Genomic DNA, 27,178 nt, shown 5'->3' with positions numbered 1-27,178 from the left:
AGTTATGTTTCATGAGTACATATACCTTTTTTTTGTTGGGTGCTGGTCCATGTGGCAGGCTGTTATAGTCAGGTAGGTGTCTGAGTATGTGCCTTTCAGAGCACTACTCAATTGATTGGAAAGGATTGAGGTTGATCTGAATATGGTCCTTGATGCAATTCTTTTTTATGATAACAGCAGCTATGCCTAAATCTAAGTTGAGGATAACAGATAGGGTTTTAATGATTTCCTAGAGCTTGGTTTTCTGATATGAAACATATATCCTCCAGCAATAAATGCAACGTGAGAACAACAAAAATAGAAAGTCATTGTTTTACTACAAATGCTTTAAAAAAAAAGCATGGCCAGTAAGAGAGAAGTTGTGGCACCTAGACGTTGATACGGTGTTGAGCAGTAGTTTGTCCACTTGGCCATAGTAGTGCAGATTATTTAGTATTTTCGTTACTAAAACGGAGTGAAGGGATCGAAGAGCAGGATATATGTCTATGATACTGTGAGGCAGAAGTCTCACTGAAGTTTACAAAGCAAACTGTGGATATGCAGGCAAAGCTCATTGTCTAGTGACTACACAAACACATTAGAGGAGCATGGAGAGGTTTCCTACCCTTTCCTAGGCCAATTCAGAGATCCGGTTGGTTGGATATTATTGACCCAGTCTCTTTCCTGACCAGGCCCACCTGCCCCTGACACTTTATTTCAGTTGGGGGAGGGAGCTCTTCTCACCCTCTTTCATCACCACTCCTACCACACCAATAGAAGACTTGACCTGGAGGTGGGGAAGAGAAGCATTGTGAAACCTAGGATCTCTGTGACTGTGCCCATCAAAGAGCAAAACACTGTTACTGTTTGGATATTTTTTCCACCTAAGAAAAAAATCACAAAAGCGTAATACTCCTTTCTCAGGCGTAGATGCTCAATTGAGTACCCCAGAAAGGAGCCGTATCTTGTTTGTATTTTTTCTTAGGCTGGCAAAACATCCCAACTGAGACTGGCTCCTTTCTGGATTACAGAGACACAGATCTGTGTCTCAACCAGAAGCTGGGTGGTGTTTGCATTTTTCCCCATCACGAACCCATAGAAAACACATATAAATCTGGCACCCCTTTGCTTGGAAGACACAGAGTAACACATCTGGGGCTCAAACCTTGGCAGGGATATATTCCTTTGTGTGGTAGAATTACCTTTTTTTGTGGAAGAAATTGTAAAAATCTGAATAACTTCATTTTAGTGCCATCCAACCAAAGAGAGTGGTCAGACACCCACCAGTATACATTTTGATTGGATGTCGAAAATGTATGGTTGTGGTTGGTTTTTATACAGTCGGAAAATACGTGCAATCAAAATACAGGTAGCCAAAACTGCATTTCGCTTGCCACTGATTTCCATTTTTCCAAAATGTACTTTAACCAGGTTACCAACTGTTGGCACCATAATCACATAGAAAACCCAAGCATTTCTCTTCCTGCCAAGCTCAAAAGTAGGAGAGGAGCAACGCTGAGAGTAGCACCTTGACAGAGATGTGCTCCTGTGTGAGACTCGAGGAAATTACCAGGTTTTAGGAAAAAGGTTTAAAAATCGGACAGACTTCCTCTTCCAAGTATTCTGCTTGGCAGCCAGTTATGACAAGATAGGTTTGGCTTGCACCAAGAGGTTCCCTAAGTCATACAAAAGTAGAAAATGCATACTTTTATTGTTTATTTGCGTATTAGTCCTGCTTTTGATGTCTGTCATTAAATGAACAATAAACCGTGATTCTGCCACAATTTTATCTGTGCTAATGTGTAGGAGTCTGGCCTGGCTTGCAGTGGGTACCAGAGGTACTTACACCTTGTGCCAGGTCCAGTTATCCCTTATTAGTGTAGAAGAGGTGTTTCTAGCAGCTTAGGCTGATAGAAGGTAGCTATGGCAAAGCAGCTTAGGCTGAACTAGGAGACATGTAAAGCTCCTACTATACCACTGGTGTCATATGCACAATATCATAAGAAAACACAGATATACTAAAAATAAAGGTACTTTATTTTTATGACAATATGCCAAAAGTATCTTAGTGAGTACCCTCAGAATGAGGATGAGAAATATACACAAGATATATGTACACAAACCAAAATTATGCAGGAAATAGCAAAAGGAAGTAATGCAAGCAATGTAAAGTTACAGTAGATTGCAATAGGAGCACATGGGAATAGGGGCAACACAAACCATATACTCCAAAAGTGGAATGAAAACCACGAATGGACCCCAAACCTATGTGAGCTTGTACGGAGTCGCTGGGACTGTAAGAAAACAGTGAGGGTCAGAAAAATAGCCCACCCCAAGACCCTGAAAGGTAGGTGTAAAGTGCACCTACTACCCCCAGAGAGCACAGAAGTCATGATAGGGGGATTCTGCAGAAAGAACAAACACCAGCGATTTCCAGACCCGAGTACCTGTAAGACAAGGGGACCAAGTCCAAGAGTCGCGACAGTGTCAAGAGTGGGCAGGAGCCCAAGAAATGCCAGCTGAGGGTGCAAGGAAGCTGCCATCTGTTGGAAGAAGCTTGGTGTTATGCAAGAACGAAGAGGACTAGGAACTTCCCCTTTGGAGGATGGATGTCCCATGTCGTGAAGAAGCTTGCAGAGGTGTTCCCAAGCAGAATGACTGCAAACCAGCCTTGCTAGCTGCAAGGGTTGCGGTTAGGGTTTTTGGATGCTGCTGTGGCCCAGGAGGGACCAGGATGTTGCCACTTGGATGAGGAGACAGAGGGGGAGCCCAGCAAGTCAGGGAGCCCTCACAAAAGCAGGCAGCACCTGCAGAAGTACCTGAACAGGCACTTAGAAGATAAGTGAACCGGAGTCCACCCGAAGTCACAAAAGGGAGTCCCACGACGCCGGAGGACAACTCAGAAGGTTGTGCACTGCAGGTTAGAGTGTCGGGGACCCAGGCTTGGCTGTGCATGAAGGACATCCTGGAAGAGTGCACAGGAGCTGGAGCAGCTGTAAATTACGCCGTACCCAGCAATGCAGTCTAGCGTGGGGAGGCAAGGACTTACCTCCACCAAACCTGGACTGAAGAGTCACTGGACTGTGGGAGTCACTTGGACAGAGTTTCTGAGTTCCAGGGACCACCACGCTCGTGCTGAGAGGGGACCCAGAGGACCGGTGATGCAGTCTTTTGTTGCCTGCGGTTGCAGGGGGAAGATTCCGTCGACCCATGGGAGATTTATTCAGAGCTCCTGGTGCAGAGAGGAGGCAGGCTACCCCCAGAGCATACACCGCCTGGAAACAGTTGAGAAAGCCGGCAGGATGAAGCGATACAAGGTTGCTAGTAGTAGTCTTGCTACTTTGTTGCGGTTTTGCAGGCGTCCTGAGCAGTCAGCGGTCGATCCTTTGGCAGAAGGTGAAGAGGGAGATGCAGAGGAACTCTGGTGAGCTCTTGCATTCGTTATCTGGTGAGATCCCCAAAGCAGAGACCCTAAATAGCCAGAAAAGGCGGTTTGGCTACCTAGGAAGGAGGATTGGCTACCAAGAGAGGTAAGAGCCTATCAGAAGGAGCCTCTGACGTCACCTGCTGGCACTGGCCACTCAGAGCAGTCCAGTGTTCCACAGACACCTCTGTTTCCAAGATGGCAGAGGTCTGGGACACACTGGAGGAGCTCTGGGCACCTCCCCTAGGAGGTGCAGGTCAGGGGAGTGGTCACTCCCCTTTCCTTTGTCCAGTTCCGCGCCAGAGCAGGGCTGGGGGATCCCTGAACCGGTGTAGACTGGCTTATGCAGAGATGGGCACCATCTGTGCCCATCAAAGCATTTCCAGAGGCTGGGGGAGGCTACTCCTCCCCAGCCTTCAAACCTATTTCCAAAAGGAGAGGGTGTTACACCCTCTCTCAGAGGAAGTCCTTTGTTCTGCCTTCCTGGGCCAGGGCTGTCTGGACCCCAGGAGGGCAGAAACCTGTCTGAGGGTTTGGCAGCAGCAGCAGCTGCAGTGGAGACCCCGGAAAGGCAGTTTGGCAGTACCCTGGTACTATGCTAGAGACCCGGGGGATCATGGAATTGTCCCCCCAATGCCAGAATGGCATTGGGGGACAATTCCATGATCTTAGACATATTTCATGGCCATGTTCAGAGTTACCATTGTGACGCCATACATAGGTAGTGACCTATGTGCAGTGCACGCGTGTAATGGTGTCCCCGCACTCACAAAGTCCGGGGAATTTGCCCTGAATGATGTGGGGGCACCTTGGCTAGTGCCATGGTGCCCACACCCTAAGTAACTTTGCACCCAACCTTCACAAGGTGAAGGTTAGACATATAGGTGACTTATAAGTTACATAAGTGCAGTGGTAAATGGCTGTGAAATAATGAGGACTTTATTTCACTCAGGCTGCACTGGCAGGCCTGTGTAAGAATGGTCAGTGCTCCCTATGGGTGGCAAAAGAAATGCTGCAGCCCATAGGGATCTCCTGGAACCCTAATACCCTGGGTACCTCAGTACCATATACTTGGGAATTATATGGGTGTACCAGTATGCCAATGTAAATTTAGTCACTAGCCTGTTAGTGACAAATTTGGAAAGCAGAGAGAGCATAACCACTGAGGTTCTGGTTAGCAGAGCCTCAGTGAGACAGTTAGGCATCACACAGGGAACACACACAGGGCACATACTTATGAGCACTGGGGCCCTGTCTGGCAGGGTCCCAGTGACACATAGACAAAAACAACATATATACAGTGAAATATGGGGGTAACATGCCAGGAAGATGGTACTTTCCTACATAATGTTACTTAATTGCTTGTGCAGACTACGTTGCCTTGAAAAACCAATACATATTTGGTAATGACAGACTCCAGACATTCAGGGTAATGTTTCTTCGGATTGTAGTCAAGGAATAATGATAGTCTATTTGAGCAATACAACAAAATATTGACTGCAGTTGTTTTTAAAGCACTGTGTTATTGATCCCTGATAGTGCCGGTGGCAGCAACAGAATATATTCACAGGACTTTTTAATTTGTCAGTTGGCAGGAAGAGTTGCATGCTGGTCTTTCCTGTGTTTTTAAATTAGTCTGCAAATTCCTGCAACCGGTTCCTTCCCTCTATCCTTCTGGAACATGGATGCTGTCTGGGTATGTGTAACACCTGAGTGCAGAAGGTTGTATGTGGAGTAAGTCTGTTAAATGTGATTGTGCATAAACCGGAATCTATTTTTAGTTCCTGACTAAGCGTGATACTAAAATGGTGGTTGGAATGAGCCCACTGTGCAATGTGAATTAAAGGGTTTCCTCTAAACATTCCTCAGGAACCTTATAGTGGACCAGACTCTACTCTGGGGAGGAAATGAGAAAGTGTGCCCTTTTTAAAGGGAAATTCTTCACTTTCTTTTCAATTGCCTCCTAAAGGGCTGCCTCCCACAAGTTAAGAGGTAGTTAACTGAAGCAGCCTTTCCCTTCTCTGTGTCAATATTTTGTGACTCTCTTGACAGGATACTCCCAACTACCTTCCTTCTGACACCTGAAGGCCTGGACGAATCTGGGAGAAATAAGCAATAGGCCAGGACCATTGAATTTACATATCTGTCTGCGATCTTCGTATAAAGATGAGACCGAAATTACCAGACAGTATGCCAAGTTATCTACCAGAATCTGAGGGCCTCGTACCAGTGTTAGCTGAAAAGCTCCTTTGTGACCTGGGGTTGGGAATATTGATCTCCAACTCCCATTTGCCAAGTTCGGCAACCTGACAGGGTAAAAGTTGCCTAAGCATGCCTTGAGAGAAGGATCAGGCATCCTACTAAGGAGTGCTGGATATGCCCTTGCATAAATAAGTCACAGTCTTGCGGCTGTAAAATAAAAAAAATAAAAAAAAACACACCACACTCTGGATAGCCTATAAACATGATTAATGATTAATGTAAAATAGACAACCAGCAAGTAAAAACGATGTAAGGCAGTTGCCATTTCAACAGGCCAAAGCTTCTGCCCTTAATCAGTTACAGAACATAATGCAGATGTCCATATGTTTTTCTTATATTTGCACAGTTTTTCACAAAACTAGTGAATGAAAAGTGGAATATGTGACTGAGAGTGAAACTAATATCATCTAACAATGAGCAGGTGTAAAGAAATGAAAAAATTTGAGAAGGCGACTCCACTATTTTCTAAAATTGTCAATGGGATTGCCAATCCTTCTAAATTGGCTACACTTATTATTTATTACATAAAATGTGTAACTGTACAACATGAAATTAAATGGTTGTGGTGCATTAGAAATCCATGTAACTCCGCATGCCTTCTAGGATTTTAGTTGTCTTTATGATGGTATCAAACCAACCTCACAATTCAATAAGAAAATGTTTAACCACACGTTAGCAAAGGTGAATTCATATATTGGTATTAATGAACTGATAAAAGCAAATCTACTATCTTAGCCTCCTTGTTTTTACCTGAAAGTAAAACTAATATAGTAATCAATTCATGCACTCTAAGTATTTCAATTTTTATTTCTTAATGGACATGATCTTCAAGATCCTCAAATGAATAAAGCCGACAAACAGGGGCCGAGATTTTATTAATGCAGGAGCAATGGATGATTCACATAATTAGTTTGATTAGTGTGTATAAGGCCATCAAGGTCTGAATTATTTCAATCAGAATTTCAAAGATCTTCATACCCCAGTTACAAATATCCTTAACAACCATGTTCAGGTGCCACTCAGATTGAAATCAGATCCATTTTGAATTTGATTTAGTTTTAGAACACTATCCTTAATGTGGTCTGTTTGTTCGTGTGTGCTTCTTGAGCTGTTGGGGATATGTTCAGCACGCAGAACCTACAGCACAGACCCTCTCTTTAGATGTCGTGAAATAATCTAAAGCTGTTCTATTCAGTAGGAGCATGGTTTTTCAGGTGGCTAACTGATTTGTAATCAACTCTTGTAGAAATTGGGTCTCTAGTTGCAGTAGTATGCAGCTTGTTCAAGTAGGGACCACAATTCTATTCAGGGTTCACAACACAACTTAAATTATCTTGTGCTCATACTAGGGTAGCTTGGCACACAGCAAGCAGGCTTAACTTAGAAGGCAATGTTTAAAGTATTTGTACTATAATTCATAGAGTAACACAGTGAAAACACCACAAAAAGTACCCCACACCAATTCAGGCAAAAAGATCATATTTATCTGAATGAACTAAGACCAAATAGTTAAGAATCCAATATACACAAGTCAAGATATCACGTTTTAGAGGTTTAGGTAAGTCTTGATGCGTAGGAATCAATGGTTGTATTTTTATAGCACAATGTTCCTGGGATGGGTAAAAAATAACATTGCAGGGGGCCACAGAGGGGATGTATCGGAAAGTAAATTGATGCGTTGATTTTTCTGGCGTGGCTGAGGTGATGCGTCAATTCTTTCCTCGTGGGCAAGGCAATGCGTAGATTTCCAGGTGTGCAGCCTTTGTTTCTTACTGCAGTGCTAGGGTATTTTGACACCCTGGGTGGATGCGTGGGAAATCCAAAACACTCTGCGATGATGAAACAGGTGCTGCATCGATTCGGGAGGCAGTGTGGCAATTTTTCAGCCTTGAAAAAGGCACTTCACCGATTCTGCAGGCAATGTGTTATTGTTTGCAGGCGTTGCGTCAGTTTTCGGGTGCAGTGGATTTTTACCTTGGTGAAGACTTTGATGGCCTTGAGACTTCCTAACAGGAGGCAAGCTCTGTCCAAGCCCCTGGAGATCACTTGTGTGGGAAGGTAAGTCCTTCCAGCAGAGTCAGGGAGCTGAGAACAGCAGGGCAACAAGCAGGAGAGCAGTCCTTCAAGAAAAGCAGTCCAGATGAGTCCTTCAGGCAGCATGGCAGTCCACTGACAGAGTCCAGTTGTAGGTCCGGAAGTGTCTGATTTGAGGGCGTCACAGACCCAGCATATATACACCCAAATGTGCCTTTGAAGTGGAGGGGACTTCAAATAGTGCGTTCAAAGTGCATCAGTTCCCCTTTCAACCCAGTCCTGTCTGCCAGGATATCTCTGGGGGGGGTTATCAGTCCTTTGTTTGGGGTCAGGCCAGGCCACTAGCCATTGAAGTGTAAGTAAGAGCCCCTCAACCCTTCCTACCCAGGAAGACCCCTCAGAATTTGTATATAAATGCAGATGCAGCAGAGAGTCTTATATTTATGGATGTCTGAGAGGAATGCACAAGGGGAGCTGTCAACCAGCACAGACCAGACATGGATTGGAGACAGACTGTAAGGCACAGAGAGCAGAAAGTGTAAAAGTGGCATTTCTAAAATAGTAATATTAAATCCAACTTCACCAGTAAGCAGGATTTCTCACTACCATTCCAACCATACCACCCATGCCAATGCCACTCCTTTCAGATCAGAAATTACCACTTAAAAGTATATAAGGTAATTTTCAGTGCTGGCCTATGAGAGGTGTAGGCTTCACAAAAGTGAAAATGACTTTGGGTGTTTTTCCCTACCAGGACATGTAAAACTTACAAGTACATGTCCTGCCTTTTACTTACCAGCACCCTGGCCTATGAGCTACATAGGACCTATCATAATGGGTGACGTGTATGTCATAAAAGGGGAGTTTACGGTTTCACAAGTAGTTTTAAATGCCAAGTAGAAGTGACAGTGAAACCGTACACACAGGCCTTGCAACTGCAGGCCTGAGACGTGGTTAAGGGGCTACTTATGTGGGAGGCACAATAAGTGCTGCAGGCCCACTACTAGCATTTAAATTACAGGCCCTGGCCACATGTAGTGCACATTACTAGGGGCTTACTTGTAAATTAAATATGCCAATTGGGTATGAGCCAATGTTACCATGTTTTAGGGAAAGAGCACATGCTCGTTTGCACTGCTTAGCAGTGGTAAAGTTCCCAGAGTCCTAAAGCCAACAAAAACAAAGTCAGAAAAAGAAAAGAGGAGGAAGGCAAGAGGTTTGGGGTGACCCTTTCGAGAAGGCCATTTTCCAACAAACCCTACAAAATAGTGATTATTTTGTCTCTCTCCTCTACATTGCATGTAGGCTCTGGATTAGCCTGCCCTGTGCCTTATATGGGAAAATGACTGGAGAAGAATCTGCTTGTTTCAGAAGTTCCATGGTATCATTGCCATCCTTAGAGAGAGTGAATGGAAGAATGTCTACTATCAGGATCAAAGTACCCTGAGTAACAGAGCCCATTGTACTTGTGAGGCAGCCAGGCATAGCGTTAGTTCCATAGATAAAATGAGCATATTCTTCTTGATGTTAAAGTTTGTCAAACAGCATACCGGTGGGGGTTACTAATAAAAAATGTTTCTGATCGCCTGGAATCGGGGTATTCTTGGCACATTCATAAGTTCTTAGGCTGTCTAAAACTCAGGATAATAATGTTTTGTAACTTGGTGAAATTCGGGTGGGTCAGCAAGTCCTGGCAAATTTGACACAACATTTTGATTATTCTTTTTCCAGTGTCCCAAATGACCATAAGTGAAAGCAAGCTCCTTTGGTTCTAAGGGTCTCTCCTCTGGCCCTTCCATTGCTCTTTCTCAATATCTGTCCTCTTTGCTCCCCCTTTTGAAGGGCTCTCTCCCCTTTGTTTGCTACATGTTTTGTAGTTTGTGACATCAGTTGTGATTTGACAGTCTTTTTTTTTTTTCTTTCTTAGGAAGCCACATATTGCTTTGCAACAGCCCCTAACTCTTTCAATGTGACCCAATATAGAGTGAGCTGACCTCTTAGATTTAGCAACAGTCCTTGGACAAAAATGCACCTAGACTTTCTTCAGCATCTAATTTGGACGGGCAATTCCCAAATACCTTCCAAACACACCCATAGTCCTAAGTAACCTGCAGTCAACTTGTCCTGTTTCCAAATCAAGATCTTAGTTCAATCCATTCTCACTGGGCACGCATAAGCAACAGCATTCAATTGTGCATCATTTGCATTTTCAATGCCCCATCATTTCTGCGGCCCAGTCAAGGCCATGTTGACTTCTCTATCAATCTATCTCTACGGTACCATCAATGGTAACATCTGACTCTCATCCGTCTACTTTGGTGTGTATTATTAAGTCAGAGGTGTTCCATGGCACATAGATCATGACTTGACCCCCAACCTTGGTGCAGTCCCTCAATGGAAGGAGAGTGTCAGGAATAGACATGGAGAGATCATCGTAATCTGTGTCACAAAAATAGTTTTGAAGGAAAGCTTCTCCTAGCTACTTGATATTCCATCCATCTTGAGCTTTCTCTGGCCTTCTGGTAGCTGTACACCCCAGGAGGATTGAATGGGATTCATGCTAATTTTGGCCTCCTCAGGGGAAAAAGACCAGTAACTGCTTAGCACTTTTTTTTTTTTGTTCTGGAACTTCTATTTCAAATGTCTTCATCTTTCTATAGCAAAGGCACCATGTTCACCAAAGGTGCCCCCTATCCTTGTTAGTGAGACTCCTTTAGATACTTGCAGGTGGTTTTATTATACTTGTGATACATAGTGTAGGGTGGAGCCCCTTTTGATGGGGGCTCACTAGGTTTAGTGTGTCGAATCCCTAACATCATGCACACTCAGAAAACGGGTAATGGTGTCTGCTTTGTACCCATAGCTTATCCTGTGGCGGTGGGGTGGGGAAGAAAGATAGAATAGGGTAGGGGTATTCTCAGCTACTTTTCTAACTCATCTTATGGAGGGGGCAAAGTTAAGGTATCATGCACTTGCACATAAAGATTCCCTTGAGTCTGGCTGAAGTTCATTCATCCCACATGGGCTAGCGAAGGTGCCAGGATGGTTGGACCAGATGGATTTTTTTCTTCCAGAAATTCATCCTTCAAGGTCCTAGTGCTCCTGCCTCTCTTCTCTAATTAAGCCCAATTTCAAGAGCCTGCTCACTCTAAACCAAGGATTTATGCGCACACAATTTCTGTTTCTAGACTCCTCCCATTCTTACCTACCCAACAAGTCTATTATACTATTGCCTCCTACCCAAAGGACAACTTTTTTGGTGCACTTCTAACATATATCTGACAGACAGAAAATAATGCATTCCACGCAAGCAAGCAGAACACAGTAAGCATAGTCCAGTGCTGGGCCGTGCTTCACTCCAGTTCCCTTCCTGAATACTCCCCCTTACCTGTGTCATTGGGGTCATTGTGTGGACTCTGGTCCAGCTCTTCCCTGTTTGCGTAACATACAGTTCCCAAAATACAGTGCACCAGGCTGTAAAAGGAAAGCAAGGCACAGTCGGGAGCTGACTCCACTGTTCTGTAAAATTCTCACTTTGTTGTGCCAATCCTTGAAATGAGGTATGCTTTCTGCACAGTGCGGAAAGTATGCAATTGTGCAAAAGGTTCTTGGTTGAGGGGGTGTATTAAACCTTCTTAAGCAACAACTACAATTAACCTGTGCTTAACCTCCCGGTAGCTTGGCACAAAAGCATTCAGACTTTAGAGGCAATGTGTGAAGTATTTATGCACCACACCAAGAGCAGTAACTTAAGAGTACAACCCATTAAAAATCCCAAACCAAATAAATTGAGTCAATAAATAATTTGATATCAAAATGCCAGCAATTAAATTAGTAAACTGAAGATATTGAATTCTAAAAGTGTAGATAAAAGTAGTGCCAAAGGGCACAAAGAGGGTATCTGGTTGCATTAGACCAAAACAAAGTCACATATTCACGCCGACCATGGCATAGGCAGGACACAGGGCCAAGTGTAGCCTTCTGATGGTTGTACCTCATGTCTTTTGTGCAAGGTCTGTGCAGTGTTGCTTTATGAGGCTTCACAGCATCTGGCGTTTGTTCTTAGGAAGGTGTGTGGTGAGACTTTACTGGACTTTGTCACTCAGTATCGGTTTCAATGAAGCCTTTGCTTGGCTCTGGTTCTGATGAGGTTGGCAGCTGGGTGGTGAGGCTTTGCTGGGCTTCACGCCAATCGGTGTGGTTTAGATGAAGTTGCACCTCTCTGCAAGGCATTGCGGGGCTTCCCATTGCTTTTGATGAAGCTTGCAACTGTGCAGTATGGCTTTGCAGGGCTTCACATTGAACTTTTTGGAACCATCAGTTAGGCTAGGAGGAATTATTTCCGATGCCAAGGAGGTCTGCTGGAGTTTGTGGATCAAATCTTTTTATTAAGTTTAACATATAAAAATACAAAGCACATTGTGTGAATCGCAAGAGAGTCAACCACCCAGCTACAGCATTTCAATCTGATACCCAAGAGAGCATGCACATGATTACTGTCTTATTGCCAAGAGAGAACTCCCTTTTCGCCCACTTCCAAGCATTTAGAAGAGCAAGGTAGGTAGAGACAGTGGCCTAATGACCTCAGTGCTTCGTGCATAAATAAACAGAACAGAAAAGGAATTAAAGAACAGAAAAAACGGTGCCCCCGTCAAACATATCGCTCCTCCCCCAGGAATCCCCCATCTTTACAGGCCAATATCATACCAGGTCACCCCCAGCCAACAGCCAAGCATGTACTAAGAAGTATCTGACAACCCCAGGACCCTCAAGTAAGCCGGGCATGTCAGTTCCGTGAACTCTGTTGATAGGATCTTAAGAAACGGCTTCCATAACGTATTTATGTCACCCACTCTCTGCTGAGAAACCAGAGTAAGCTTCTCCATTGCAAGAATAAACCACAGCTTCTGAAGCCGGGTCGCATACGTCGGTACCCTGTCCATCCCCCATAAGGCTAGGATCGTTTGCACAGCCGCATTGAGTGCCAGTGCTATCTGTCGCCCTTTCAGGGATCGTAGTGGGAAGAAGAGGGGGTTGGGTAAACCTAGAAGTATATACGATGGAAACCTAGGGAGCTCGGTCCGGAACACTTTATCTATATCGTCCAAAATGCTTGTCCAATATCTCTGAAGTTTGGGGCAGTGCCAAAGCAGATGTACCAGCGAACCTGTATTACCACACCCCCTCCAGCAAAGGCTGGGCTTGGAAGGGTCCCATGAGTGTATCCTGGCTGGAGTGTAATACCAATAGGAAGCCACTTTATACGCCGTCTCTGTCCCTGCTGCATTGAAAGCTGTATGATGTGCTCTATAGTATATATTTTCCCATTCTTCGTCAGAGAACTCCCTCTCCAGCTCTCTCTCCCATCTAAGTTGCCCATTAGACTTAGGCAGGCGATCTCTTCCTTGTAAGAGTCTATACAGTTCTGATAGGACACGCCTGTCATCCTTCTTTGTCAACAGCCATTTTTCGAACGGTGTGAGTGACCTATCCATCAGAGCTCTGTTCACCGGCAGAAGAGCCCAATGCCTCACCTGGTAGTACATTAATCTATCTCCCCCTGTCAGGACATATGTTTCCTTCATCTGATCAAAGGAGACTACTCCCTGTGCATCAAAGAGACTCCCCACCCTTTTACAGCCTCCATTATACCATCGGCGTAGAGCCTCCAGACAGAGCCCAGGCTCAAAATCAGGGTTCGCCCCTATCAGGGTCATGGGGGACGGAAACAACGTAAGCCCTGCTTGACATGCCACGGCATCCCAGACACGGAGTGTCGCTCCCGTAATCGGGGAGGAGTATAGGCCCGGCGCCCTTTGTCGACGTCGAAGCCACGGTACCTTCCAAATGTGCGATCCCGCTAGCGCCTGATCCATGAAACACCAGTGCTTCTCAGTAAGTGGACAACTCCACTCCAAGAGAAAGCGTAACTGTGCTGCCTGATAATATCGTATAAGGCAGGGGACCGCCAGCCCCCCCCTCCGCTCTAGGGTGATATAAAAGTCTTCTAGGGAGCCGTGCAGGGCGCCCATCCTAGATAAACTTAAGTATTGGCGACTGAAGAGTCGCTAACGCACGAGGCGGGGGAGCCAGAGGCAGCGTCTGGAAAACGTGCAATATACGTGGCAATGTGGTCATCTTCACCGCCGCCACCCTGCCCAGCCAGGAAAGTTTATGTTTCGCCCAGCTCTCCAAATCGCGCTGAACCTCCTGGACCAATGTTGCATAATTCAAACTCACCGTCTTCGTAACTGAAGATGCCAGATCAATACCCAAGTAAGGGAGCTGCGATGAGGACCAAAAAACGGGTATCGAGTCTTCAACTCTTGCTCACGCTCTGGGTTCATAGACAAACTAAGGACTTGGGATTTCTGCATATTTACGCGGAACCCTGAGATCTGGCCAAACTCCTCCATTATCGCCATTAGTTCAGGCAGTGAGGTCGCGGGCTCAGAGAGGGTAAGAATCACATCATCTGCATACAGCGTGATAAGGTGGTGATCCCCTCCAAACTTCACCCCAGAGACCAAGGGGCTGTCGCGTAGATGCTGAGCGAAGGGCTCCATGTAAAGCGCAAACAAAAGGGGGGAAAGAGGGCACCCCTGTCGGGTCCCCCGTCAAATCGGGAATGGCAAAGAGGCAATACCATTAACCCTGACCGCAGCCCTAGGTGAGCGATAAATGCACTGAACCCATTTCCTGAAGGCCGGGCCAAAACCATAACACTCCAAGACCCAAAATAAGTAAGGCCAGTGGACCCTATCAAATGCCTTCTCCGCGTCAATAGAGAGGAGCAGCGTCTCCCTACGAGATCTATTAGTTTTATCTATCAAATGTAACAGTCGCTTTGTATTATCACTGCACTGATGATGGGGTAGAAAGCCTGCCTGGTCTGGATCTATAAGACCCGGCATATAGGGGTTAAGGCGGTGGGCCAGTATTCCAGTAAAGAGCTTAGCGTCTATGTTCAAAAGCGAGATTGGTCTGTACGAAGCACACTCCTCGGGATTGTTTCCCTTGCTTGTGAATCACCGCAATGGTAGCTTCGGACATGCTGGGTACAAGTGCCCCTGACTCCTGAAAGGAGTTAAAAAGACGCGCCAAAAGCGGAGCAAGATCCGCGCAGAAAGTTTTATAAAAGAGCGCCGTAAAGCCATCAGGGCCAGGGGACTTCCCCCCCCTTAAGCCTTGATATTGCCAAGATGACCTCCTCCACTCTAATAGCCTGATCTAAGGAAGACCCTTCCCTCTCAGCAAGCGGAGTAATTGCTATCCCCGCCAGAAATGCGGCTGTATTCGCATCTCTCTAGGTATCAGCCGTATACAACACCCGATAATATTCGGCGAACGCTTTTGAAATGTGATCGTCTGTGTAAGCCTCCCTCCCCGAAGGTGAGCGGACCACTTTTATCGCTGCTGACGCGCGCTGTGCTCTCAACTGATGCGCCAGAGGCCTGCCACACCTATTACTCCCAATGTAGTATTTATGCTTAAGCCGTGCTATCGCATACTCCGCCCTGTCCCAGTCCAACCGCTTCAGCTGCTCCCTCATTTTCTCCAGTTCCCACCAAATTCTTGGAGCACACGTGGACTTGTGGGATCGCTCCAATGCTGCCACCCTTTGTTCTAGCGCTGCCCTCTTCTCCCTCCTTGCTCTATTATCTCTTGCTGATAGCGAAATCACCTCCTCCTGCACCACTGCCTTCAGAGCCTCCCACAGGGACTCCAAACTGGTTATCCCATCATCATTGTGGTTAAGGTAATCCGAAATCACGCGCCGAAGAGACTCTTCCGTTTCTCTATTCTGCAAGATCGCGTCCCTGAAACACCAGCTCGAGCTACCCACCCGACCCACATCCACGCCAACCTCCACCGTGATAGGCGCATGATCTGTAAGGGCCCTGGGCTCTATTGTGGTCTCTCGAACTCGAGAAGCGAACTCTTGTGAAGCCAGAAAGAGATCAATCCGTGCGTACGTCTTGGTTGCTGCCGAATAAAAGGAGTAGTCCCTAAGCGAAGGATGTGATCTCTGGCAAATATCCTCTAGTCCACACTCGGCCAACCACTGTCGCCCTGCCGGTGTCAATGCACCCATCTGCCCAAAGCGGTGCCCCGATCTGTCCAGCTCATTGTCCATTACCAAATTAAAATCACCTCCCACTAACATAGCACTATCAGGTGTTGCAGGCGCCTGAGCAATCGCCTGTTTCAGGAAGGATTCTTGCTGCACATTGGGAGCATAGAGAGAGGCAATGGTAAAGCAGTAGGCCCCCACCCGTAGTCTAAGGGCCAGGACTCTACCTTGTACCTCATGTATCTTTGCTATCACTTCCCCAGAGAAGGTCTTTGAGAATAATATCGCCACCCAGGCATGTTTCAGGGGGACGAGGACCAGAACTGTCTAGGAAACCACTTTGAGTGCATACGAAATGTGTCACTAGCCAACAGATGCGTTTCCTGTAAAAGGCAAATGTGACTACCAGAGCGCTCAAGCATCGACAGGATCGCTAATCTCTTGGCCGGACTGTTAAGACCTCGGACATTCAAGCTTAGGCACTTAAGAGACATATGATCCAGTATCAAAAGCACTCATGAGGAGGGTCCACCGGGGGAGCCCGCGCTCAGACCAGTCCCAAGGCTGCTCCGAACCAAGGGGCCCGGCAGCCAAGGCAATCTGTCTACAAGATCCAGGGGAAGAACACCAACTTACAACCATAACGCACAACAGGTGCTCATAACTATAAAGTCCTCTATCACTCATCTCCTAAGAGGCAAAGTCTCAACAGGGGCAGCACAATCACTCTAGTTCGTCGTGTAGCGTCTACCGACTCCGCCGCCCAGGTCCCATCGCAGCAGTCACATAACTTGAATCACCGCGGCCCACTCCCAAGCCGTCGTCCCGGCCCTCCAGCCATTAAGCACATGTTCCAGCGGCCACGCTACTAAGTACTGATTGCCGCTCCTGAGCCTGCTCCGATGTTGTCGGTCATGCGGTTTCCTCTTCCTCTCCTTACGCCGTCATCGCGGTCGATCCCCATCAGCCATGACCGTGGATGCGCCCTCTTCCTGGGGGTCTCCCTCCAAATGAAGAATCTTTCTCGCTTCCGGGACTGATTTCACCTGGTGGAGCTGTTCTTCCCAACAGAAAATGAGGCGGAAAGGATGTGCCCAAAAGTATGACACCGAGTGCCACCCGCAGGTGCTCCGTGATGGGCTTAAATTTGCGTCGCCACTGCAGAGTCCGCAGCGAGAGATCTTGAAATAAATGGAGCGGGTTTCCTCTAAACTGAATCTGCTGGAGATTACGGGCCCTCTGCAAGATGCTTTCTTTAAGGGCCAGAATTATGAACACATGCCAAGATATCAGGCGGACGCTCTCCGGGTCCGCTGATGCGGCCCGCACGATGGACCCTGTCTAGTGTAATCTCCCAGGCACCCTCCGGGCCAAGCACAGAGTCAAACAATGCCACCACAAATTCGCTAATATCCTCCTTCTCTGCTCTGAGTGGCACACCTCGGATGCGAATGTTATGCCGTCGCGACCTATTTTCCAAGTCTTCAACCACAGACTGGAGGAGCTCCTGCTGGTCACGAAGGCGTATGACCTCTTGTTGCATGCCCGCTAACTCTTCGCCTAAGAGATCTCGCCATCCTCAACCCGGGCCACACACTCGCCCAGAGACGTGACCTCCCCTCGTAGCTCTTTCACCTCTTGAAAAATGTCTCTACGAAGTTCCTGCAGGTCGCTCCGTAGCGAGTCAAACAATGAGGTAAGGAAACCTTTTGTGACCGGGGCCTCCCCGTCCTCCTCTGTCTCTCCACGTGCCTCCGGAGACCATCCCCCCGCTGAGCCCTCAGCCGATTTGCCCTGCACCGGGTGAGATCTGGTCCTCATTTCTCTCAGCGACTGATCTCGTTTTGGCTTGGAAGACATCGTAGCCCCGAGTGCCTCTTTCGTCACGTCTAGAGCCTCTTCGCACAGCCCGGCATGGGACGAGTTGCCAGATCCTTCACTTTATGCCCTTGAAACTCTGGGCACCAATTTCTACATCTAGCGCTGCCCAAATTTCATAGGCCAGTAGCAGGCCCCAAGCCCCTTCTGAACTCGGGCTGGGCCACCGCGGGCCGACCGCACTGCTGATATGTGGCCTAACCCCTTAGTACCCATCCAAGCTCCACCAACCTGGAGCAGGGGCGCTAATGTGTAGTGAAGCGCCGTGTCATGTCCGGGACCTCTAGCCCACAGCAGCGCTGCAAAAAAGTGGCCGCCGCGGGCCGCGGAGAGCCGCCTCACCTCCGCTCTGCGTCAGGACCACCGCCACGAGGGTCAGCACCCTCCGCTGCTCCGACGCGGGCCTAAGTAGCCTCTGCGTCACTCCGGGGTACCGGGCGGTCGCCGCGCATCCTGCCGGCCCAAGCAGCACAGCCGCCACACGGCGTGGCCGACGACCGCAAATGCGGTCCAGGCCGCAAGGCCCAACACCGCCGGTGCTCTCCTACGAGGGCAACTCGACCCTCCCCCGAAGCGTCCGCTGCCTCTCGGCCCCTCTCAGCAATCCAGGAGGGCCTGGAGATCCCAAAGATGAAGCGCAATGCTTTTATTGGGACCCGGGCGGCGGAGCTCACGCCGCCATCTTGGCCACGCCCCCTGCTGGAGTTTGTTTTGTCCATGTAGCTCAGAACAGGAGGTCAGCCAGCTGATCCTTGGGGTCACTCAGCCTGGGATGAAGGGAGGAGCTCCAGTCTCACTTATCAGGAGCGGGCTTCAAGCAGCAAGGAAGATATTCTGTAGTGTCCACAGGTCCAGGAGTGTACTAAAGAGTTGGTCACAGGGCCCAATTTTTTTACCTGTGCCAGCTTTGTATTGGGAGAAACCTCTTGACCCTACCCCCACTTGGATCAGGATTTTTACCTTTTCCCCTGCCCAGGCCCCAAAATGTCTGGGGTGACAAAGGACTAGTGTGACATTCTTTGAGTTCAGACTGAGTCACCCTGCCAACATCCAGTCCCCCTTTGTGACAATCTCTGGGAGGAATACAAAAAGGCCAAAAGCCAACTACACCTAGTCTTGTGTTACAGGATACAAGCTACAGACAGCAAATGGTTAGGGAAAGAAAATGCCAACTTTATGAAAGTAGCAACAACAAATAACCCCTATCAACCATAAATATAACAGATATTTCATCTTGCCTCATAACAACTCTGGACCCATCCTCAATATAACATTCTTTCTTATGACAAAATATCTTTCAATGTTCCCATTTACATGTACCCCACGACCCCACCATTCAATTATTCCACTATGCAGTCTGTAAATACTTTTTCATAAATTCATATTCTAAAGCTTTTTTCAAGTGACAAAAAAATTGAAAGAATACATTTAATTCTTAAGTCATAAATAGTTGACATCACCAAGACCTAACTCACAAACAAATATCTTAACTATATGAAGTTACATGAAAGTTCCCAACATAAAACACAAATAAATATATTTACTTGTTTCATGTAATTCTTCTTCTAAGATGATACATCCAATGGCCCAAGAAGACAGTCCAACTTTGACTTACATGGGAAAGGATTTCTGTCAGTATGTTTATTGTAGGTCCACCCTCAACCTAATTAAGTACGCCTATGTGACCTATCACTTAGATAAAGGTCTTCCTCAGGGTTCTGAAATTTCCTGAAGGACACTGCAAAATCATAATGAACTCCATGTCAATGATCAGGGTATGTATTTCAGTAATGGGCACAAGATATGAAGTTAAGAAGCAGTGGTTATTTGTACATCTGTGGCATTTTGGGTACCACACTACCATGTGATTCAGAAGGCATTTTTCAAAAATGTATTTTTTTTTAACACACTGGCTTACATTTGGAAGGCACAAACACAGCAACATCCAATAGGTAATACCAAATGTTGTACTATTGTATGTTCTGACGTGTCTATCAATAAAAAAAGGTACCTCACTTGTTTGGTTAGGCCCAGTGATTGCGAGAGAAAATGGGACAAAATGCAACACTGACTCATCACATTTGTTTACTGAAAATAAACTATTTTTTTTATTGCGAGTAGCTATGGATACTAGCCCCTAGCTCAGACTGCACTTTGGGAAATCTAGTAAACCTTTACATTTTTGAAAAACAGACACCTAGAGAAAACCAAGATGGGGTAACTTGCATGTCTCCCACGAAGATCTTTTTTTTATCCAGAATTCCTTGTACACCTCAAACTTTGACTAGAAAAAATACATTTTACTCATATTTCTGTGATAGAAGGTTCTGGAATCTGCAGGGAGGCACAAACTTCCTCCCAACTACCATTCCCTCAAGCCTCCTAATACAAATTGTACCTCACTTGTGTGGGTAGGCCTAGGGCCTGTGAGAGGAAATGGGCCAAAATACATCATGGACTTACCACATTTTTCCACTAAAAACTGACCCTTTTTTAACATGGTTGGCTGTGGAGTTTGGGCCTTAGGTCAACCGGCTCGTAGGGAAGTCTTGCAAACCTGCACATTTTTTAAAAGGACACAACCAGTGGTGTCCCGGGTGGATGACTTGTGTGGCTTTCACCAGGCAATCTTATCAAGAAGCCTTTGCAAATGTTAAACTTTGGTTTAAAAAAAAAAAAAAAAAAGCACACATTTTCCTAATATTTCTGACAGAAAATTCTGGATTCTGCGGGGAGGCAAAAATTACTTACCACCCTGTGTTCCCACATGTCTTCCCATGAAAGATGAGCAATAGGAGTAGCTTTAGTGTTTGGAACCGTGTTGTGGCACCACACATGCAAACCTATGTTACCAACCTCCTGTCTCAGTATCTGATCCTGCTTCAGAACTGTCCTCCATACATAACTCGAGTTACGGCTTGGGCAACAGTCATCCACTATAGCACCATCTCTGGTGACTGGCTAACACCTTCCTTCTAAAACACATAGAAAGCAGAAGTATTGTTCTACATCAGTCGGTGGGTTGTGCAACAGTAAATAAACAAAAAATGACTTATCTTTATTGCTAAAGCTGCTGGAATTTCAGACACTAACAAAGAAAGAAAAATACACCATAGTACTTCTCCTTGTCACATACCCAATACAACAGTTTTGGACCTGGCCCTTTTTGCGGGTTCATCCCCAGACTTTTTTGCCTCCTTCCTCCTATTTTTTCTAACCTCTTGCTGTTGGCTCTAGGACTCTGAGCACTCTATTACTGCTGATCAGTGCTAAAATGCAGGTACTTTCCCGTCTGAAGTTGGTATGATTGGCTTACACCTAATACAGTGGTATCCCTATACCCCGGGCCTATAAATTAAATGTTACTAGTGGGCCTGCAGCACTGCTTGTGCCACCCACTGAAGTAGCCTTTCAAACCTGTCTCAGGCCAGTTAGCGCAGGGCCTATGTGCACAGTTTTCTGCCACAGGGTCCTGCCATGCAAATTTACTTGCTAGACCCAGAACTCCCCTTTTACTACATGTAAGTCACCCCTAAGGTTGGCCCTAGCGAGCCCTATGGGTAGGGTGCTATGTATGTAGAAGGCAGGACATGTGCCTGGCTGTGTGGCCTGTCCTGGTAGTGACAAACAGCCTATTTGGTTTCTCACTGCTGAGAGAGCTGCCCTGCTCATAGGATTGCATTGGAAATGTCCTGCCTTATTTTTAGGAGGTATTGTCTGATTTATGAGGGTTAGCGTAGGCATGTTTGGTATGGTTGTAATGGTAGTAAGAAATGCTGCTTACTAGTGTAGGTGCATTTTTTTAGTGCCATTACAGAAATGCTACGTCTAGAAAGTGAGCATTTCCCTGTGCTTATAACTCTGGTGTTTTGGAGCTTGACTCCAATCCACGTCTGGGCAGGGTGACAGCTGGGCTTTGTGCATATGCTTCAGACAGCCTGTACACAGGGAGGGTAGAGGTGTCATAGAGATGCATCAACATTTTGAATGGTCTTCCTAGGCTGAGAGAAGGGGAGGTGGTGCACACTTGCATTTTTTGAAGCCCGTGCCCTGGCCTCACACAAAGGGCTTGTTTACCCCCAACTGATATCTTGAGCCTGTGCTGGAGGAGAGGGGGAACACTCCTGGAATGAGTTGTGACTGGTTGGAACCTCCTCTTCTCCTCATTGTTAGTGCTTTGCAGAACTGAGAGTAAGTACAGGGGATTTTTCCCATGAAAGAGGAGACACATAGACTTTTAGACACAAGAAACATACTTGAAACTGGACACAGAATGCTGCTGGAGGGACTCACTTTGGACTGCTGCAGCTGTGCTGACCTGTGACCTGCTGGGTCACTTGGAGGAACTGCCATTGTCTGCATCCCCTTTGTGCTGGCCTGTTGCTGGGCCCTGCCACCCTATGCTCCACTTTTGTGTCCCCAGGGGCTGGGGGCTGTGGCCCCTGACCCCTGCCATTGCCTGCTGTAGTGCATGAGGAAGCACTTCATTTCTGTTGCCTAGCACCTTGAAAAGCACTTTCTTCTTGTGAATACAGTACCCGGAGAGCACCTTCTGTTGCAAACACCATGCCTTGAGAGCGCGTTGCTGCTGAAATATCACCACCGCATCCCGGGCATTCCTCTTGGCTGAGTGCAACTGTAGCATGCTGGGTTCAGTGCCCACGGGGCACAGAGAAAGGAAATCTGGCGCAATTGCACTCCTCAAAACATTGAGGAAAGTGCCCCTGAGGCACCCACAGACCTCTGCTCCCAGTACCTGGAGCAACCACGGCTGAACCACAGCAAGGGAGGAAGCTGGCTCCCAGTGAAGGAGCCAGTGAAAAAGGTGGGGCGATCTCCCTGGAGGAGTCTTCCACTCCCCAGACCGGCGGAATGAATCCTGGACCGGGTGGGGTCCTGAGCTAGGAGGCTCCCCTCCACCTGGCATGCTGAGACCTAGGGCGCGTGGTCTCTGGCCCCCATATCAAGACAGGGCTGGCTGGAGCCTACCTTCTCATCCTACACTGCACCCACCTGCCGGTGAGCCGGGGGGAGAGGAGAACAGACCTGAGGTGAGGTCCAGTGTAGGCTGGTATTATGTTGCTTTTTCTTTCCCTCCCCCTGGCACATTTTGAGGATCGTGAGGTGGGCCCCTGGCTGTTGGGAGCCCCATATTGCTTGACATGTGGAGGCCTCAATGGAGGCACTGTCCCGCCGAAGGCCAATCGGTGCTTTCCAGCCCTAGGAACAGAGGAGCTCCGGTGTGCCACACAGGACTCTGGAACTGCCGCCCTTAGTAGAAGTACGGTGAAACAGACACTTGTTGGTGGCATCCAGGATCATTGGGGCAAGTGTCCTATGAATAGTGTGTTTTCTGTGACCCGTGTTCATTATGACATATATGCTGATGTATTTTTCATGACTTGCACCATATTTTCCGATGTTCCTTTTAAGGGTGTCCTGGGAATTATATGCTGATATGTTTTTATGACTTACCATGTGCTTTCTGGTAGGGGCATTTATGAGGATCTTGTGACGTGCTTTTTTGTAGTAATGTTTTTCCTGACCACTGCTTATGTTGCAGAATAATGAATAACCTGTCTGTTATATGGGACTACTGCTGATTTTTGCAGAGTAACAGTACTGTGTAATGGTCTGACAACTGCTGTTGAGAGGACTGCCAGAAAGCGGGGACCTCAGGAGATCTCTGAATTTATTTGAAAGGTTTGTGACATATTCCCAGGGGAAGAGTGTTCTTAGGGGTTACTCAGAGGATCCTGATTGTAGTGAGGGTTCCCAATGGGAGGGCTCCCAGATCTCATCCCTAGTGAGAGGTGAAGAGACTGACCAGGAGGGTGAGAATGGCCGGGCGGGGACGCCAGTTGACAGGGAAGACCCAGTGATAGGGAGACCCTTGCTGGGTCCAGTGTAAGGAGCAGTGTCACCTCTCATTCCTTGTCGCCTGATGAGCTTTGAGATAGGCGAGAAGAGAGAGACATGAATTTGTAGCTAGCAGGACTGACTGTGGAAGAGGGAAGGGCTGAGGTGGAAAAGAACTTAGTGTAGGAGAGGATGGCCGAGGCAGAGAGGGCCTTTGCCAAAAAGAGAGACTCACTGTTGAGCACAGTTTGAAGGGTCTGGACTCACCAGCACTGCAGGTGGTGTCCAGTGGTGGCAGCAATGTAAAGTGCAGTAGCAAAGATGATCCTCACATACACACAGATTTGGTACCTAGGTTCCAAGAGGGGGTGACATATGTCAGTGGTTGAAGGAATATGAGAGTGCTCTGGTAGAGGGCAGGATCCCTGAGAAGGATTGGGGGACTGGCCTAGGGAGCTATATTCCTGAGGAGGGGAGGGATGCTCTACTGGCTCTGGAAGGGAGTAACAGGAAGGGGTATTCACACAAAATACGTTTGTTGTGGCTTATGCAACACCTTATTGCTGGGAAGCTTATGGGTCCTTTGCCAGTATAAAACTAATTTCTTCAAGCCAAAATCTACCTTTGATCTAAAGAAGTACACATTCACATAGTAGCCCCTGAAACTTTGTGTTGGTGTACTATCACCAGGGTCACTGAAATTGTGCAGCAGGAAAGCACCAGATTATGCAAAAGGGTTGACTAAATTATGCAGCAAAATGAGGGAAATTAACTGGTAGAATGTAGCACATTTGTTTGATAGTAGTACCTAATTATTTTGTGATTGAAAACATGATAATATTGCCTGGGTAAAAATGTCAACTGATTAGCACCAGTACAGCAACCAACTACAGAGCTAACTGAAAGATGAGTCAACCTTTGTGCAGGATCTTCCAGTGTGTCCAAAGAAGTTTGTACATTTTTATTCAGTTTTTGATCCTTTTGAGTAACGAACATTTGTTTTATATTTAAATCTCCCCTCAGGGGAAAACACACAATGTGTAATCCTCATATATTTTCTGCATAATATTTTGATTTATATAACATAAAATCATAGCTCAAATGGATCAAAATTTACTAAAGGAGGTCGACCTGTGTCCTGAGGACAAACTTCCTACCTACCTTTTATTTATTATTCTAATCTGGGGTTTTCCCTAGGGACATTATCAGCCCCCCATGGAAAAGAGACATTTCCAATAAAAAAAAAAACTGGAGCCAACAGGGGATCGGCCCATGTGCCAGGAAGGACAACCCCCTGAAAATTTACTCTTTTTTTAAATGCACCTTTTCCCTTCCCCTGGTAGTGCGATTGCACCACCCCTTGGAAAAACCTACTTTTAAAAAAAGAAAATTGCTCCCCCAGAGTAGGAAGATTTTACCTATTTACTGTACCCCAAAATACAGGTCCCTGGTGACCTAGTGGGTTGCCTGGCTGTGGATCATGGCGCAACCGTGATCCACAGCCAAGAAACCAATTCAAGAAGGCAATGTTGGAAAGGTGAGACTCTCTCCCTGCCAACCAGAAACCTGGGGAGTCATCATAGCCTCCTGTAAACCCCACTGAATGGCAGAGAATGTACTGACCTGCTGTCCTGCTGACAACCCGTGGGAAAACTGTGATAAGGTGCACTAATGTCACAGATTGGCAGCAGGGGGGACTGGCACTGACACGGAGGTGATTCGCATTACCCCCCACCTTTTATGGGGAAAAAAAGAAAAGAAGAATAGCCAGAGGCTTCTTTTAAGACCTCCCTTGAGTTGGTGGACCAGTTCACTGGAAAGGGAGTGCAGGTTTCAGCCATTGCCTTCTCACACCCAAGGGTTAAGTGTCCCTCATGGATTGCAGCCCTTGTTGTGCCACCACAAGTGTGACAAAGCCTAGCATGATTCCCAGTACACCATTAAAATGCTGGCAGACCAGTTTTGATTTGCTAATTTAATGCTGCCATTTAAACCAATGCAAATGCCAATATTTTAATATTTATAAGACCCCTGAGAGAGTTGTACTGGGGCCTAAAGGCAGGGTGTATTATATTAGCTGTATAACATTTTACATGTCCTGACATTTAAAACAATGTATTGTTTTTACTGTAGAAAGGTTAAGAGCCCCATTGGTGAGTATAAAGTTACAGTCTGGCAGCTCAGAAGTGCTAACTTTCAAATGGGACTATTAAATATGGTATTACAGGTTAGTCAACAGGTCATTGCATTTAACTCGATTTGTTGCTCAAGTGGAATTTAATGTAACTTTTGCACAAATGGCAACTTTAGAAAGTTACCAATTTGTTGCCCAAAGTTTCCAGTGGCCATTTACCTTTGCACACAAGTTGTTGTCCTCAAGTTAGCCTTCTGTCCTCTTGGATGGAGGTGTGAATGAATCTCAGGAAGAGGAACAACGCACCTGCTGGAAGGATGGCTAATGTGGGTGTGAGCCCAAATGGTGAGCTTCCCAGGGTAAGCTGCCTTTAAAGGGCATCTGAAGATCACATGGAGAGGGGCTGCTGGTTTGTTTTAGCACACAGGCTGGCATCTTAGGCAGAGATGGCGAAGCCATTGTCAAACAGATTTTCCTGAGGGTGTGTAGCCCCTAGGTAGCCACACATGTGGGTTGGGCTCTGGAGCTCCACACACAAAGAGAAGTATTCTGTCATGTTGGGGGTGGGCAGAATAGTGCATTCTTGGCTATCTGGATGCCACCCTTCACAGGATTTTGTCATCAGTCAGGATGGGACAAGGTAGCCCATTGGCTAGTTAGTTGTCACATTTCCCTAGGCTCATAGAGGGCATATAAGGTGGCACCCTTGCCACCCGGACCTCAGATGACCTCTGAACTAAAGACTGAAGGACTGTCCTGCTGTTCCCTGGACTCCGCAAAGGATGGACTACCCCTGTTGCATTTGGAGGTAGCACAGGAAGGTGACTTCAAGAGTCCATTGACTGACTCCCTCTCACAGCCACAGAGACATAATTCAGAGTAGCTAGCTCCTTTTGGAGCCCAGTTCCAAGAACCCTGACCTCAGTTCAATGGACAATTGCAGTCTGTGAGACAAAGTCTGACCATCAAAAGAGGGACTACTCCACCCAGGAGAGTTATCAGAGTGCAGTTTGGTCACCCAGCAAGGCATTTACGGAGAGTTGAAGGGGACTGCTAGCTTAATTGTAGCTGGAAACCAGTAGACCAGTGGCAACTGGTTTTGTGCTGGACTTGACTCGACTTCATGGGATTTTTTTCACTCACCTGAGGCCAAAGTTGCCCCACCATCCTCGTGGACCTAGTGGTGGCCACACGGAACCCCTGACACATGCTCAGCATCCTTGAAAATAGTCAGCATCCTGCATCCCTTGCATCAGGACCACTCCATTGACTTCTAAGGTTCATCCATAAGACCTGGAACTGGACTGGAGATGGCTTAAACTTTGAGGTGACAATATAACTGATCCTGACTGGACCCTGTGACTGGCTCTCTATTGTAGTTGGACCTAACAAGACTGCTTTTATAGCAGTTTTCATGTTACTTATTGTAGCTAACCCTAAACTGCAAGGCACATATGTTTTAAATTATGTATTGCAGTGAAAAGTTGTGATTTATGGTTTCTTTAAAAATTCAAATCTCCAGAACCCTTTAGTG

General features: G+C 46.7%; 1 protein-coding gene across 1 annotated transcript in view; it reads left to right on the top strand.

Annotated features, from left to right (window-relative positions):
• DNAH11 (dynein axonemal heavy chain 11) overlaps window positions 1–27,178 on the top strand; it is a 2,866,633-nt gene that overhangs the window by 638,185 nt on the left and 2,201,270 nt on the right. The gene's annotated exons all lie outside the window — the stretch shown is intronic.

The sequence above is a fragment of the Pleurodeles waltl genome, chromosome 10 (genome assembly GCF_031143425.1).
Source record: "Pleurodeles waltl isolate 20211129_DDA chromosome 10, aPleWal1.hap1.20221129, whole genome shotgun sequence".
NCBI lineage: Eukaryota > Metazoa > Chordata > Amphibia > Caudata > Salamandridae > Pleurodeles > Pleurodeles waltl.
This window is presented reverse-complemented; position numbering and strand designations above follow the sequence as displayed.